Source organism: Protopterus annectens, chromosome 8.part0 (genome assembly GCF_019279795.1).
Source record: "Protopterus annectens isolate FY-2018-M chromosome 8.part0, PAN1.0, whole genome shotgun sequence".
Taxonomy (NCBI): Eukaryota; Metazoa; Chordata; order Ceratodontiformes; family Protopteridae; genus Protopterus; species Protopterus annectens.
The window spans coordinates 1,904,542,146-1,904,558,328 of record NC_056741.1 but is presented as its reverse complement, the minus strand read 5'-3'; positions in this window follow the sequence as shown (position 1 = coordinate 1,904,558,328).

The window sequence follows — 16,183 nt, the reverse complement described above, 5'->3', positions numbered from 1 at the left end:
TTCAGTTAGGGAGAAACTCTGCTTCACATGGATGGGAAGCCTGTTCCAGAGAAGTGGGCAGTCTCTGGGATACATACCTGTCTCTCTAGCAGGTTATATTGATATCACAGGCAATGTGTAAGTTTTTAAAACAGGTAATTCTGATGCTGTTTGTTTTGCGGATATGATGCAGGAGGTCCATCACAGTGAGGTCTGACAATGTCTTGTATGCCAGGCATAGATCTCCCCTCAACAGCCTGTATGAAACAGAATACAGGGATAGGGCCTTAACGCAGTTTGTGTAGGAAATGTTATTTATACCCAGTACTCTTTTAGTGAGGAACCTCTGTGGACATTCCAATTGCTGGATATGCCTGGTTAGGTACATAACAAAGGGGGCACTGTGCTGAATGATAGGTCTGATGAATACTGAATACAATGGAACAATGACTTCTTTAAACCTAGATGCCATACCTTTGTTTATATGTTGCACAACATAGAATGATTTCTTTACTGCTGTAGACACATGATGGTCAAAGTCTATATTACTTTCTAGTTGTGTACCCCAATCCCTGACTACTGGGTCAACTCTTAGGGGTGTGTTGTCAATATGATAGTCACCAGGTGTGAATGACTTCCCAAAGAATACTACTATGTATCTCTTGGCATTTAGTTGTAGTCCACGGCTCTAATGCCAGTTGTTTGCCTGTGTCAGTCCTTCCTGAAGAACATTTGGGTCTGTGGGTGATTCAATGACAGCTCCTAATTTGCAATCATCTGCAAATTTAGTCAGCCAGAGGCTATGACACTGACCTTGACTTCAGAGAAGAAAATACCAATGGGGCAGTCCCAGGACCAATCCCTGAGGGACTCCACTTGTGACTGGCCACTTTGTAGAGGTGGACTTCCAAATTCTAACTTCCTGGGTTCTGTCTGTGAGCCATCTGTCTATCCACCAGGTGACATAAAGGTTTGTACCTTACCTCTTAAGTTTGTCAGCAATGCCCGAATGTGGTATTGTGTCAAATTCCTTGGCCAGGTCAAGGTAGGCAGTGTGAACCATTGCTTTGGTGACCTTCTTCTTAAAGAAACATCCTAGACTGACTACACCCACCCTTGATGAAACCAAATTAAGTTGGGCCCAGCATTCTTAAAGAAACACCCTAGACTGACTACACCCACCCTTGATGAAACCAAATTAAGTTGGGCCCAGCATTCTTAAAGAAACACCCTAGACTGACTACACCCACCCTTGATGAAACCAAATTAAGTTGGGCCCGGCATCTGTAGGTTTCATTTGTCATTACTGATCATTTCCATGATAATTCTTTGCATAACTTTACATATGAAACTAGTGAGATTTATGGGTCTCTAGTTTCCAGTGTCTGTAGATGACCCACCTTTGTGCAGAGGGATGACTGTTGCTGTTTTCCATTTATGAGGCATGAAGTCTGTTTGGAGGCTACAGTTAAATAGCAATTCCAGAAGGTCTGACAGGTCGTGTTTCATGCTATTTAGAAGGCATCCTGAGATATTGCCTGGGCCCATTGACACAGTGTTCTTGGCCTTAGGGAGAGCATTAAGGACCTGTTCCCTAGTAATAGCAGGGGGAGTTATATTTGATGGTAATTCCTGAGGAAAAGTTGTGGAGGAGAGGGGTAAAGTTGGAGCTGAATTTGACTGCCAGTAGGTTTGCTACATGTAGCTCAATATAGGTGATTCCATTTACATTGAGCTCTACACACAATTGTGTATTGCCATTGAGGTTGTGGACATAGCTAAAGAATGCTTTTGGTTGTCCTTGGTCTGGGAGGTCAATTTTATCTCAAATTTGGCTTTGGTAAACTTTATTTATCCTCTGAGTTGTTTGTTTAACTTGAGTGCTTTTATCCTGCTGGTTGTTGCACCTCATAATTTTGCCATGATTTTCTTCCTTTTGTTATATAACCTAATAATGTTATGATTCCACCACGGTGGCTTGTTTTCTGAGTTAGTATTTCTTTCTGGTGGGTACAGCTGCCTCTATGCAACTATTAATTTGCTTGCATAGGGTTTCTGTGAACAGGCAGCAGTGTTCTCGAGGTTTTAGGGGGCTTAAAATTTTGCCAGGTTATCACTTAATAGTAGGAAGTTAGCCTTAGAATAGTTCTTGAATATTCCAGAATTAGCTGGGTTTCCAGATTGTATTTTTACTTTAACGGAAACGATTTTGTGTTATGATCTTATCACACATGACAGTACACTGGGGGGCGGGGGGGGGGGGGGTGCAGCTCTATTCCATATTAATGAGGACCAGATCCAGTATGGTTGCATTCCTGGTTGGTGTATTGGCAATCTGGTCTGGTGTCTTATATGATTCCCAGTTAATAGTGGGGTGATTAAAGTCACCCATAAATATGGTATTGAGTTGGATGGTGAGTGTTTCCTATAAGTTTAAATACATGGTATGGGTTTCCTGGGTCACAGAGGGGGACCTATAGCTTACAAGGATGTGGTATTGAATTTTGCCTATGGCACAGTAGACACAAAGGCTCTTTCTAGGGGCAACCTAGGAGCAATGTCTGGTTGTGTGACTTGCTCATGGTCACACAGGAGGCAAACAAGGACTGAAGGAATCAGACCTTGTACCACAGGAACTACAGCTCACAGCTTTAAGCTTCTGCACCATTTGATTGTTGCTTCTTTAGCATAATGAAACCAGAAAAATCAAAAGCATCCTAGTAATACATATTAAAGGACATAGCTTCTCAGTATTATATTTCGTAGAAGATCATCATAAAGAAATTGTTGGCTGAATTCATACAGATTATCCCAAAGAATACACTTCATGTACACTTTGTGCAGTAATGTAGCAAGGGTGAGGTGAAAAGCAACTGCCCCAGGTGCAGTGTTATGGGTGCGATCAGATGATCCTGATCTCTATTGCAATTCCAGCTTTTAAAAGCTGGTATTGCATTTGCAGTCAAACCTGACAGTTGTAGCACTCTGTGTGTGGTCTAAACTGTAGCAAGCAGTTCGCTATGGTTTAAAAGTAAAAAAATGACTTTTTTAAACTGAAACCTGAGCTCTTCATTGCTCCATGCAGTCAAGGTATAAACTGTAGCAACTGTTTGCCACATCTGTAGGAAGCAGTTTGCTGCTGTTTATTAGAAGAAATTTTTTTTTTTTTTTTTTTTTTTTGTGTAAGTAAAACCAGAGCACCTAGTGCTCCATGCAGGCAGATTATAAACTGAGAAATTATTTATTTATTAATAAAATGGAGGAGGAAAAGGGCAGGGCACAGACCTGAATGGATAGGCAAGACAGATGTGTGTTGTGCATCAGCCCACCTGAATCATCAGCCAGTAGAAGGAATGTACTTTTTTATGGGGGGCAATTGCTACAATTATAACAGTAATTTTTTTGTTTTTTTTTTTGCTCTGAGGGGGTGAGGCACTGATTCACGGCATTGGCACAGGGCACTGGTTGAGCCAGCTTTGCCTCTGACTTTGTGTACACTTCTGAATAAAAGAAAAGCCCTACCACAATGTTTGTGCTGTCCATTCACTCAGAAGGGTTACACCAAGTGTATACATACCCCCAGATTTACAAAGCCCTGTAGAACGTGCAGGATTAGTCTAAAGCTATTTTCGGCAATATAGCCGACGTGCGATCCAGGAATGAGCTCCCGGGGCGTGCATGTGAGCTCTTAGACTAATCCTGCATGGACTGAGCTCCTGTATGCAAATTACCCTCATTTGCAGGTGAAAAGCATGCAAATGAGAGTAATATGCGATCCAGGAAGCTGGCAGCTGTCCGTGCAGGACGAGTGCAGTGTGCAGAAATGTACTCGGTTAGTAACCGAATACATTTCTGCAATCTACAAAACAGAGCTATGACAGCTCCAAATAAAGGCTACATATCATTGAGGAAGCATGTCATTGGCCAAGTAGAAGGCATTGCAAACTGTTTAAAAAAAAAAAAATAAAAAACTTTTATTTTTATTTTGCCGAACTCGCCTGTTTAAGCATAGGGCAGCGGCACACAAACGAGATTGGGGGGGGGGGGGATAATAAAATAAACCTAAAATAAGCATTCTAACTAAAATCATTATTCTGCCATGCAAGTCAATGGCAGGCAGAAGACAACATGGCCAGTGCGTAATGGTTGCTAAATGGGGAGGCTCAGTGTGGGACATGTAACTATGCATTAGCAGGCAATCCTATGCAAATGAGGGAAAGGTTAGTGAATCCCAGATTTTCCCAGGGTGTGAAACAGGTCCCAAGAGTGTAAGAGTATAAATAGCTGGGTGCAAGACTAGGATATAGCTGACATCATGGTGTCAGGTATATTGTAAGTGGATTGGAGACCTGTGGCTTGGGATTGCTCCTACCTTAGCACAGCTAAGCTAGGGGTGTGTCTAAACCTGCCTAACACTCTTTACAAAGTGTAACCGGGTGTGCGTGCCGTGCACCATGTTTTACAAGAAAAAAAGGAAGTTAAACTAGGAAAAAGCAGCTCTGTGCACATTTGAGCACTTTTTTGTGTGGCATGCACATGGGCTTAAACAGGGAGGCAATGGGAAGGGAAAACAGCAGTAGAAAGGTAATCAAGGAGAACTAACTTAGCTGACAGGTGAAATGTATCAGAATCAGCCAATTGCACGGGCAGCAGACCAGCCCAGTCCAGCACACCACTATAAACTATGCAAACACCTTTCCCCCTTGTTTTTCCCAAAAACTCTGCACCACCGGTGTATACAGATGGGGAAATTTTACAAAATGAAAGCAAGAGAAAAAATGTTAGGGGCTGCTTTTGCTATCATAAACCAGCATGTGCAAGAGGCTAAGGGTGGTGAGGATGTGAATGCTGCTGAGCACCCCACAGAAAGGAGACGGAGAAGAGTGTACAGACCCAGGGTAACCTACCAAGGGCTACATGAGATAGAGATAGGGGAGCGCTTTAGAGTGGACAGGGACCTCCTCCAGCAAATTTTTGAGCTGTGCCGGCCACGCCTAACACACAGAACTAACAGAGGGGAACTCATCCCAGTGGATACCAAGGTATGTGTAGGCCTAAGAATACTAGCTACAGGTACCTTCCAAAGGCCAACTGGGGATATGATGGGGATTTCACAGGCATCAGCATCCAGGGTACTCCACCAGTTCCTGGATGCCATGTCAGCACATGTCGGTGAGCACATATATTTCCCCATCACCCGTAAGGTGTTGGCCAGCAATATGCGTCTCTTCCACCAAAAAGCAGAATACCCTGAGGTAGTGGGTGCAATAGACTGCATGCACATATGCATTAAAGCACCACCAGGTGAGTGGGGTAGGGTCTACATCAACCGCAAGGGCTTCCCCTCCATCAGCTGCCAGGTCGTGTGCGATGAATGAATGTGTGTGCTGGCTGCCCTGGAAGCTACCATGATTCCCACATCTGGCATCTGATGCAGCTGTACCAGACATTTGCCAATGGGGACATCCCACATGGTCACCTAGTGGGAGATGCTGGATATGCACTAGAGCTATGGCTGATGACACCCATCAGAAATGCACAAACACCCAAACAAGAACTCCATAATGAGGTACATGCACAAACATGAATCATAATAGAGCGTGTGTTTGGGATGCTCAAGTCAGGGTTCTGGTGCCTGGACACATCCGGTGGAGCCTTGCAGTACTTACCAACAACATGTACCCAAATTGTCCTTGTATGTGCCATGCTACACAATATGATCCTGCGGAAACAGCTGCAGCAGGAACAGCATGGGGCTGGGCCACACAGCCCGCCACCAGTGCCAAGGACTGCACAAGCGCAGAGTGACTCAGAGGAGGAACAACCTGAGCCTGCCCCAGTAGGCAGAAGGAGGCATGCCTAGTATGCCCTGGCCTTGACAAAGAGGCAACGCATAGCGCATGCACTGACACAGTGGGGATGCAGGGAATGACACCTCTCTCCGACTTGCACATACAGTAAAAGGGATGCCAAACATGACACTACCTGTGCTCAACCATGTACAGGGAGTGTACTATGTGCATCCAACATAGGCAGCCCTGCAGCACCACCCTCAATACTGGGACACCCACAAGGTAAGTGACTCACACATGCAAGATAGGGGGGGGGAGGCACATACCCAACAACAGTCACAGCCAGCAGGATAGGTGTAGACAAACACAAACAAATGCTGCACTATGGCCTTTGAATGAGCCCCATGGGTAACCCCTACCCACAGGCCTACACAGACAGACTACAGCAGGCCAGCCAATTGGATGTAAGTTGTGAAGGCTAGGAAGTCAGAAACTAATATGTAGGTAGTAAAAGCTAAGATCTGTAGTACACTGGTATGCCTCTAGTCAGCACGATAGGTAAGACTACAGACTGAAATGGTGTACCTGACACACCAGTACAGTGCTAGCAAATGTGTAAAAGTGTAAAGTGTTGAGGTGTGCCCCACCATCCTATGTACACTTATAGTAACAGTCAGGTGTGCCCCCCACACCTGTGTAGAAATGTAGAAACAGTCAGGTGTCCCCCCCACGCTATGCAGAAATGCAGCAACAGTCAATGCCAAATGACCGATGTATACCCTGCAGACGCAGCATGTTACCTGTCAGTGTACAACACAAAGGTCAGCACCACAGTACAAACTACCTGGACTTGATCCACACATACAATATAGATGGCCATACTGGGCATGCTCACACACTTAAACACATGAAGGCCATGTCAGCAAACACCAGTGGACCAGACATATCTGGCAGTTGCAGTTCTTAGTGCAGACACATGTCAGTATGCACCACTTCTGCCTTGCACACACAGTGGATAGGTATACAGACATATATGTAAGGACAACACACTATAATAAGCCAAAAGTAGATGGACATAGATGTGTCGAAGAGGGTGACCATGACAAGGAGCCATCTGGGCCTGTCCCACCCAGCACATAAGCCAAAGAGCCCCAAACACATGAGGTGCAGGTGTCACCCACTGCAGATTCTAGCCACCAGTATCTGTCAGCATGATGGCGTGTTGCATGTGGCAGCTGTGCAACATGACTGTACAAGGAAGTAGTCACTTAGTAGCTGTATACATGTACCTGTGGTATATGACCACGTGTGTGCCCGCATGTGGCATGTCAACCCCTACATGAATGGGTTACAGCCCATGCACACACCACCCTCCCCATAGCAGTATCATGATAAAGCTGCTGAGGTCATCCAATGTGCAATACACCTTTGGGAGAGCTATAGCTCAGTAATCCCCATGGTGCGTCCCATAACTGTGTACTGCTGTAGTGATAAACTAGTTAGGTAGCAGTCCTAACCCCAAACTTGGCAACTGTGTGAGTGTGTGTTTGTGTGCATGTCTCTCAGTCTCTGACTGTGTAGAGAGAAATGGTTTTCAAGCTACTCACACTCCATACAATTCATATACACAACTTTGGCAAGGCTGCTGATGTCACTCACCTAGAAATACACCTCTGTGGATATCATAGCCCAGTAATCTCTGTAGCATGTCCTGTAACTGTGTACTGCTGTAGTGTGATAAAGTAGTTAGGTAGGTGTTCTAACCCCAGACCTGGCAACTGTGTGTGTGTGTGTGTGTGTGTGTGTGTGTGTGTGTGTGTGTGTGTGTGTGTGTGTGTGTGTGTGTGTGTGTGTGTGTGTGTGTGTGTGTGTGACTGAGCAGAGAGCAAAGCTTTTTAAGCCACTCACACCCCGTACAATACATATACTCAACTTTGGCAAGGCTGCTGATGTCACTCACCTAGAAATCCACTTCTGGGGAAATCATAGCTCAGTAATCTCTGTAGCGCATCCTGTAACTGTAGGCTGCTGTAGTGTAGTAAAGTAGTAAGATAGGTGCTCTAACCCCAGATCTAGCAACTGGTGTGTGTGTGTGTCTGACTGAGTAGAAAGCAATGCTTTTTAGGCCACTCACACCCCGTACAATACATATACTCAACTTTGACAAGGCTGCTGATGTCACTCAACTAGAAATACACCTCTGGGGAAATCATAGTCCAGTAATCTCTGTATTGTGTCCTGTGAGTGCATACTGCTGTAGTGTGATAAAGTAGTTAAGTATGTGTTCTAACCCCAGACCTGGCAACTGTGTGCTTGTGTGTGTGTCGAACAAAGTAGAGAGCCATGCTTTTTAGGCCACTCACACCCTGTATAATTCATATACCAACTTTGGCAAGGCTGCTGATGTCACTCACCTAGAAATACACTTCTGGGGAAATCATGGATGAATAATCTCTGTAGCACATCCTGTAACTGCGCACTGCTATAGTGTGGTAAAGTAGTTAAATAGGTGTTCTAACCCCAGATCTGGCAACTGTGTGTGTGTGTCTGACTGAGTAGAAAGTAATGCTTTTTAGGCTACTCACACCCTGTACAATTCATATACCAACTTTGGCAAGGCTGCTAATGTCACTCACCTAGAAATACACCTTCGGGGAAATCAGAGTCCCATAATCTCTGTAGCGTGTCCTGTAACTGCATACTGTTGTAGTGTGATAAAGTAATTAGGTAGGTGTTCTAACCCCAGACTTCCCAATTGTGTGTGTGTGAATCTTTGTGTCTCTGTCTATTTATGACTGAGTGATAAACAATGCTTTTTAGGTCACACACATGCCTTAGAATTCATATACCCAACGTTGGCAAGGCTGCTGATGTCACTCACCTAGAGATACACCTCTGGGAAAGTCATAGCCCAGTAATGTCTGTAGCATGTCCTGTAACTGTGTCCTGCTGTAGTGTGATTTAGAACTGTGGTAGGATTCCATCACCACCCATGGTAGTTCTGCTGTGTTTTGAACTGTGGTGCAGTAGGAAATGCCAGGTTTGTCCTTTCAGTTTGCAGAAAGGGCTGTTCAAAGGAATGATTGTCTCCCTGTCAAAGGTGAACACATATATATCAATATAGGTATATATGGACATACATCTGTAGATGGAACTGGGAATGTAACCACAACATATATGTCCACGTGCACCATTGATGGGTTTGAGAGACTCAAACAACATACATCTGGTACGGATAGGTAGCCCCGCCCCAGCCAAACATGTCTGGCCTGCAATACAATACCAACCTTAGCAGATCCCATAAGCAGGACCCTATATGACAAGGACACTACATGTTAATAGTACTCCATCCCACCTGTAGGATGTCAGGCTGGCATTACTAACATATCATGCAGTACAGTCAAGTGACTTGTCATGCTTGGGGGAACCCCCTGGGCAGGTGCAGTAAGTAGCTGGGATCCCTCATACGATCCAATAGGCCTACACCTGACAATGGATTCACCAATGTTGCCAGGGATGACCACAAATCCACCGTGTCAGCTGGGAACTACCACCCAGTAGCCTGATGACCCTGGTCTGCAGGGACATGGAACATATCAACAATGAACCCATGGCCAATATCACTGGTAATCTTAACACACAGGACCCCACCAATGTTGGACTTATCAAAGAAGAAGAATACAACCTGAACCTGGTATACCTCCTTTACCCAATCATGACAGTTGTAGATGAGGGTTAGGATGTGCACAATACCTATGTAGATCATAGCAGGCTTTTGTACACCATCCCACATGTAGGAATGTGCGTAGTTGTTAAGGGATCCACCTCTGTTCACAGAATATGTTTCCACCAGGACTGCTTGGCATATGCCAACATTCCACAGGTGCCATCCCATGGACATACAGTCCTTCACAGGTCATAGATGTGTTAATGCCCTCCTCCACACTGTTGAGGTGTGCAGCACTACTGGGTTTGCTATAACTCACTGGGTGTGGCTGTTGTGGACACAACTGCCATTATTGCAGTTACTGTTGTGTCTATCCCCCCACATAGCTGTCTATAATACTGTACAGTGTATGTAATCAGGTTGTTAGTTGTTGTTTACACCATTCACAGTAGTTGAGCACCTCACACCCTCCTAAGGGTAGGGCTATGCCACCAGCATTGGTACACACATGGTACTTAGGTGAGGATCGCAGTAGAGTGGGGAGAGGAACATACACCCTGCTGTTAGCATGTTCAATGTCATCCACATTGCAGACTGCATATATAGCACTGCTTGGTTGTGCCTATCCTGTATTGGTGGGATTACATGTGCAACAGATGTGTTACCTGCACAGGGACATACCTCCATATGTACAGTCTTGTACCTGTACTGCATCCAAACCAAAGGCTTTGTGTGTTGTACCCAGCCATGACATGTGCACCACCCACTACCCTTACTGGTGTCCACTGTAGAAGGCCTGCTGACACCACTACACCCATCAGCCATGTGGCACATGGACAAACACAACACAATCAGAATAGATACTGGTGACAACAATACAACATTGTTTATTACAACTATGATGCATCATGGCTGCACAGCTACACCTTCCAAGATATTAGCATTTCACTTTACTGCTGACAACATGCTACACATCATTCCATCGCTACACTGTTGTACAGTTAACCTGTGCATCAGCACCATGTTAGCCTGTCCCTGCATCAATGTTACGGATGTCAGGGAGTGGCACAGGTATCATCATATGCACAGGGTGTGTTGTTGGTTTGCTAGAGGCCTAGGCTGAGCCATACAATTGATGTGTGTATGTGTGTGTGTGTGTGTGTGTGTGTGTGTGTGTGTGTGTGTGTGTGTGTGTGTGTGTGTGTGTGAGGGGGCTGAGTACTGTTATGAGCCACTGGTGATGTGTGTGCAGGTATGTGGTTGCCCTAGGTTTATTGTTTACGTGTGTGTCTGCATGCACACAGTTCCTCCATGTGGCTGCCCTATACAGGGAATTGTGAGACAGTTGCAGACTGTACCTGGCAGGGTTTGCAGTTCACCGTCTCTGGCCACGGAAATGGGACCTGTGCCTGGCAGGGGTGATACAGGCAGTATCAGGTACAAAGTCAGACCGAGTACTGTCCCCCGAGTTAGACAGACATCCACTGGATCCAGGGCCCTCCTAGGACTGGCCAGGGCCACTTTCATATGATCTGCTATGACGGTCTGTGGACAGCACCCCTCCAACAGTGCTGAGGCTGGTACTGCCACAACAGGAGTGGTTGTGACTGGTTGGATATCCACGGTGACCTCCAGCTGCTGGTGTTGCTGGCATACGTCCATGTAGCAGTCGCAACTGTCCCACCCTGTCCTGATGCATGGACATGACATTGTGGATGAGATCCAATGTCTTACCCCACCATCTATCCATGACCTCAGTGTAATTACAGATGGCACCTGCTAGGTCACAGATGCTGTCAGTTACAGAGGTGTGATGAGCCCTCTGCACCCTTAGACCCTGCCTGGTGTACCGTTACATTCATGCCTGTGCCTCCATGGCAGTCTGGAACATGTGTGTGGTTGAAATAGATGTGGCACATCTGCCAGGAGCATGATGACCAGCAGTGCTTCGAGGAGCACCCCTGAACATCTGCCTATGTGATACACCGCCAGACATCTGGCTATGGCTGCTCTGTCCTGACACACATGCCATAGATACCACACTGTCCTGGCCAATGCCAACCATAGGCTGTCCCTCAGCTAAGGCCAATGGTGATGAGGTATGTAGAGGCAGTGTGACTGTGTGCGTGGATGGGGTGGATACATGTGGGCTGTCAATTGGTGGCCCAGTGGCAGCCCCTGACGATCCTTCCTGTGCCTCAACACACCTATCCTCATGGTCACTGTCTGTATCAGTGACATCAGATTCCCTGCGGGGGGGACCCAGCCCCACCTTGATACCTGTGAGGGGAAAACAGGGAACAGACTGTAAGACCTGTACATCACCACTAAACAGTGCATATATACACACACACACACACACACACACACACACACACACATGCGTGTGTGTGTGTGTGTGTGTGTGTGTGTGTGTGTGTGTGCGCAAACATGGCCACACACACAGACATACACACATGCAGTTAACATACATGGCAACCCATACACTCCACCAGACAGCCCCTATAGACAGCTCCCACACCCCCATAACACACACAATAGCAGGCAATGGTGCAGTATCACACACAAACCTGTAATTACACACATGCCAGCATGCAGGACATGTGAAGCTCAACAGCATGCAGTGCAACTGTAGTCAATCCCCGTTGCCTACATTATACATGGCTGTGATGCATGACTTCTGTTAGTAGGTGATGGCCCTCCCCCTGGAACTCACTGCACCCATGTCAACAGCATTGCTGTGCATCTGTTCAGCACCCTGGCATGTACTGTGCACCCTACCTCACAGGTGTATACACCATTGCAGGATGTTTATCTGTGTGTCAGTTGTATTTCTGCTGCTGCTCACAGCCTCTGTGTGGTTCTGGATCACATGTGGACACATGTGTTTAGTGAATGCTTGATGTGTATTCACAGATGTCATCATCAGTGGTGCATGTATGAGTGATAGACTACCATTAGACCGACCACATACACACTGTACTGTACCTATGGTGAGTATAGAGACCATTATTGACCATGATTGAGCTCTGGCTGATGTTGCCTGTGGTACACATAGGTTCATAGGTGAGTACTGGTCTATTGGTCCTGGGGCCTACATAAGCCTAGCCACAGGAGTTCCCAGCCATGCACCACCTTCTAATGTTATTCCCCTGTGCCCCTGTCAGGCTGTGGCACAGACATACTACCCAGGGTGAATTCCCCATTTCCCATCCAATTGCCAAGTGTTTCTGTAAAGAGGGCTAATGAGTAGCATTGCCTGACATGTATGATTGCCTGACATGTATGGGTAGTCCATTCCAGAGTGTGGGGTTTCCCCAGGACAAGACCTTATCCCTCCAGTATGTTCTGTGTAATATGTTGATGAGGTTTAGGACCCTGGAGCATGAGTTAGCAGAGGGAGTGGGATGTCTTTATGTGTAGCATGTTAAACTGTTCTGTGTATGACATAGCTGTGTATGTTGGGTGGAAGTCAGCTGTGCCTGAGATGGACTGTGTATTGCGTGTGTTTGAGGCTGGTAATCTCATTAGTGAGGGGTGTGCTCTGTCAGTGCACATGTACAGCATGCATTATGGGTAGATGTGTTAGACGTGTACATGGCCTACACCTTAGCTATGAAATGCACAGTGAATTGCCAAGCATAACCTTAAACCATATTCACCGGCATCCAGTCGCTGCCTTGCTGGTATCCCAGAGGTACCTACATTGAGATGGGATAGAGTTGATGTCAGTGGCCACAGTTGTGGCATTGCTACAGGGTGGCTGCAATATTACAGAACAACAACAGCTGAAGTCCACAGTACTACAGTTTATGCATTATTGCTTATCAGTACTGCACAGCAACAGACCCCGCATCTCACATATGCATGATTTACCTGTGCAGATGCATACACTACAGTAGTCTACTGATATGCCCTGGAACATTGCCTGCATGCTCCATGTCTGGTGTGTGTGTAGCACCCACCTCCATGACTGTATAAGTCTGTAGCTCTTGTGGGTGGGCAGGTGCTACCAAGCTCATAAGCAGCTCCTCCACTCTGGTGAGGGGGAGTGGATGTTATGCTACCCCCATTGCAAGGTGGTCACCCCACACAGCAGTGGCACGGAGATGTACTTGGTGGAGCAGGTCACTGGAATGGTGGTGGACCTGCTCATATGTATGGCTGTGCATCCCCACCTCATTCACCCTGCGGACCACATCATTCCACATTGCTGTTCTCTCCTGCTGGTCCTGGCTTGTCCATGAGAACAACAGTTGGTAGCTGTGGATGATGCTGTTGATTATAATTTCCTCCTCAGCTGCACTGTAAGTGAGATTCCTCGGGTGTGTCATACTCCCTGAAAGACATAATGATGGAAATATGTCTGAGCAACTCATATGTCAAGTTTACCATAATACAATACACGTATCGGTCTACCACCACCATATCAGCTCCAACATAATGTTCACACAACGCTAGTGGTATGTGTCTGGTATGTGTACCATTGGGTCATATATTGTATTGTACAACACTTTCTGCTATGTGTTTATAGACATGCTCCCTGTGGGGACACTAAGAGTTGCTGGGCTGTTACAGGGTATTTCACCTGCATGCCATTGTCACTGCCACTATGTTTCCACATATGCATGTGGTAGGCCTGCTATGTGATTGCTACACATTTGCCATTCTGTGATATTGGGGATTTCTATGCATTCTGTTGGACATGTTCTGGGATTGTGTGGTCTATTACAGCCCACATATGTTCCATGACAGTTACACACCAGTATGTGTAGGGGATATTTGCCAGTAGGAACATCATTCCAACCTAATGTGCACATGTTACCAGTCCACATCACATCTGTGACCCACCATGAAACCTCATTATCTACTGTTCCATCACTACCTTCATGTGGAACCACCTCAGGGGAAGGTGTCCTCCCCATAGAGCACACACAGACATATGTCTGCCACACAGTTAGATTGAGGGTCTTGTGCATAGGTAGCTCCACAGAGACATGAGGTATGTGCTACATCACCTGGAGGCATGCAGCACACATACACAAGGGTCAACATGCATGTCCCTCCTGCCCAGCGCACAGCCCAGGCACCTTTATGTCCATGTAGATGATGTTGTGACTGTCCATGGGTGGGCACCATATTCCCTTTGTTCCTATGTGGGGGCTCAATGGCCTCCACATTCCAAATGTAACTACCTGTCCACAGTGTTTGACCACCACGTGTCATATACCAGCCCTGTATGCTGTCTTGTTTGTCACTCAACCAGACCTACATATCAATATGTACCTAATACCCTTCACCAACATATATATCCCACTGTCTCATCGACTCTCCAGCAGACACAAGCATCCTCCAAAAGGGCCTCATAGAAACAGACAACTGGTGCCAGAGCCATGGCCTCAAGCTAAACGCCAAAAGTGTATAGTCATCCCCTTTGGCAAAAACAAAGTGCCCACAAATTACCACATAGGTGGTAATCCATTAAGTACAGAAGAAGTAATTAGGGACCTGGGGACCCAAGTTGATAGCAATCTCTCATTTGACAACCACGTGGCCAAAGTGGTTAGAAAAACATTTTATATAGCCCACCTAATCATGAAGGGATTCACATCTAGATTAGGGGAGGTCATCGTGCCTCTTTACTCATCCCTCATCAGGCCCATAATCGAGTACAATGCCCCTTTTGGGATGTACCTTACCAAACACCTGCAGCAACTGGAAAGACCCCAACAGTACCTCACCAAGAGGATCTAAGGGCTCAAACAGATGCCATATGCTGCCCAGTTAAAGAAACTCCAGCTCTACTCAGTGGCATACCGCCTGCTCAGAGGCGACCTGTGCCTGACGTATAAAGCCATGTCCAACCCGGAATTAAGGGACATGCTGCACCTCAAAAAATCCAAATCCCATAGAGCTACATGCTCGAGAGACTTGAACCTCAGCACTGAAATAAATAGGACATGCTGGAGGGACAGATTCATAACCCAGAGGCTCCCTTCACTCTGGAATAAAATCCCAGTCCAGGTTAGGCAGAGTCCCTCATTGACTCTCTTCAAGAGGAATCTTGGTGAGTGGATGGGAGATTGTAGGTTTACTCCGGGTATCACTTCTGTGTCACTGTTAGACAGAGGCACAGTATACTAACCTCGAAAAAGGGCATAGCAAAATTAATTTAAAATGGGCAGTGAAAGCCAAACATACTCTGGCTAGGCTTATAAATGCCCTAGGGCAGATAGCCTTGTATGAACCTATAAACCTAATTGCGATGTGTTCCCAACATGGGTTACACACCACACTCCACACTCCATCTTGCAGCCATGTACTGGTGTGTAGGTATGTTGTGTATTGATGTGTGATGTTCTCTCACACATGTCATGGCAGGGGACAAGTATTGACATATATATATATATATATATATATATATATATATATATATATATATATATATATATATATATATATATATATTTATTTATTTATTTATCTATACACACACATATATATATATATATATATATATATATATATATATATATATATATATATATATATATATATATATGTAGACACACACACACACACACACACACACACACACACATATATATATATATATATATATATATATATATATATGTCTGTATCTGTGTATATATATATATATATATATATATATATATATATATATATATTATATATATTATATATATATTTATGTGTATATATACATATGTGCATATATGTG